Below are 2500 nucleotides of genomic sequence, written 5' to 3'. Positions count from 1 at the left end.
AGACGGATTTCGATTTGGAGGTCCGCCGTGTTAATTTTGCCAATTACGGCTCCTCGCGCGCACGCTCAAGCACCCCGACGTGCACACCGGCGCGCACGTGGGCATCGTATGCTAAAAAATGAAGTTTGGAGTTTGGGTTTGAAAATTTTACGGGAACTTCCTAGAAGCCTAAGAAATGCTTTGCTCGAGACGGATTTCGATTTGGAGGTCCCCCGAGTTAATTTTGCCCATTACGACTCCTCGCCCGCACGCTCGTGCACCCCGGCGTGCACGTGGGCATCGTATGCTAAAAAATGAAGTGTGGAGTTTGGGTTCGGAAATTTTATGGGAGCTTCCTAGAAGCCTAAGAAATGCTTTGCTCGAGACGGATTTTGATTTGGAGGTCCCACGAGTTAGTTTTGGCCCATTATGACTCCTCGCCCGCACGCTCAAGCACCCCGGCGTGCACGTGGTCATCGTATGCTAAAAAATGAAGTTTGGAGTTTGGGTTTGAAAATTTTATGCGAGCTTCCTAGAAGCCTAAGAAATGCTTTGCTCGAGACGAATTTCGATTTGGAGGTCCCCCGAGTTAATTTTGCCCATTATGACTCCTCGTCCGCACGCTCGTGCACCCCGACGTGCACGTGGGCATCGTATGCTAAAAAATGAAGTTTGGAGTTTGGGTTTGAAAATTTTATGGGAGCTTCCTAGAAGACTAAGAAATGCTTTGCTCGAGACGGATTTCGATTTGGAGGTCCCCCGAGTTAATTTTGCCCATTATGACTCCTCGCCCGCACGCTCGTGCACCCCGACGTGCACGTGGGCATCGTATGCTAAAAAATGAAGTTTGGAGTTTGGGTTTGAAAATTTTATGGGAGCTTCCTAGAAGACTAAGAAGTGCTTTGCTCGAGACGGATTTCGATTTGGAGGTCCCCCGGGTTAATTTTACCCATTATGACTCCTCGCCCGCACGCTCGTGCACCCCGACGTGCACGTGGGCATGGTATGCTAAAATTGAAGTTTGGAGTTTGGGTTTGAAAATTTTATGGGAGCTTCCTAGAAGCCTAAGAAATGCTTTGCTCGAGACGGATTTCGATTTGGAGGTCCCCCGAGTTAAGTTTGCCCTTTATGACTCCTCGCCCGCATGCTCGTGCACACCGGCGTGCACGTGGGCATCGTATGCTAAAAAATGAAGTTTGGAGTTTGGGTTCAGAAATCTTATGGGAGCTTCCTAGAAGCCTAAGAAATGCTTTGCTCGAGACGGATTTCGATTTAGATTTCCGCCGTGTTAATTTTGCCAATTACGGCTCCTCGCGCGCACGCTCAAGCACCCCGACGTGCACACCGGCGCGCACGTGGGCATCGTATGCTAAAAAATGAAGTTTGGAGTTTGGGTTTGAAAATTTTACGGGAACTTCCTAGAAGCCTAAGAAATGCTTTGCTCGAGACGGATTTCGATTTGGAGGTCCCCCGAGTTAATTTTGCCCATTACGACTCCTCGCCCGCATGCTCGTGCACACCGGCGTGCACGTGGGCATCGTATGCTAAAAAATGAAGTTTGGAGTTTGGGTTTGAAAATTTTATGGGAGCTTCCTAGAAGACTAAGAAGTGCTTTGCTCGAGACGGATTTCGATTTAGATTTCCGCCGTGTTAATTTTGCCAATTACGGCTCCTCGCGCGCGACGCTCAAGCACCCCGACGTGCACACCGGCGCGCACGTGGGCATCGTATGCTAAAAAATGAAGTTTGGAGTTTGGGTTTGAAAATTTTACGGGAACTTCCTAGAAGCCTAAGAAATGCTTTGCTCGAGACGGATTTCGATTTGGAGGTCCCCCGAGTTAATTTTGCCCATTACGACTCCTCGCCCGCACGCTCGTGCACCCCGGCGTGCACGTGGGCATCGTATGCTAAAAAATGAAGTTTGGAGTTTGGGTTCGGAAATTTTATGGGAGCTTCCTAGAAGCCTAAGAAATGCTTTGCTCGAGACGGATTTTGATTTGGAGATCCCACGAGTTAGTTTTTGCCCATTATGACTCCTCGCCCGCACGCTCAAGCACCCCGGCGTGCACGTGGGCATCGTATGCTAAAAAATGAAGTTTGGAGTTTGGGTTCGGAAATTTTATGGGAGCTTCCTAGAAGCCTAAGAAGTGTTTTGCTCGAGACGGATTTCGATTTGGAGGTCCCCCGAGTTAGTTTTGCCCATTATGACTCCTCCCCCGCACGCTCAAGCACCCCCGCGTGCACGGGGGCATTGTATGCTAAAAAATGAAGTTTGGAGTTTGGGTTTGGAAATTTTATGGGAGCTTCCTAGAAGCCTAAGAAGTGCTTTGCTCGAGACGGATTTCGATTTGGAGGTCCCCCGAGTTAATTTTGCCCATTATGACTCCTCGCCCGCACGCTTAAGCACCCCCGCGTGCACGTGGGCATTGTGTGCTAAAAAATGAAGTTTGGAGTTTGGGTTTGTAAATTTGATGGGAGCTTCCTAGAAGCCTAAGAAGTGCTTTGCTCGAGACGGATTTCG

This window comes from Cornus florida, unplaced genomic scaffold (genome assembly GCF_030987335.1).
Source record: "Cornus florida cultivar Cherokee Brave unplaced genomic scaffold, ASM3098733v1 CherokeeBrave_3.0.0_Hap2_scaffold_107, whole genome shotgun sequence".
In the NCBI taxonomy this organism is placed as follows: Eukaryota; Viridiplantae; Streptophyta; class Magnoliopsida; order Cornales; family Cornaceae; genus Cornus; species Cornus florida.
Note: the sequence above shows the minus strand (reverse complement) of the source record.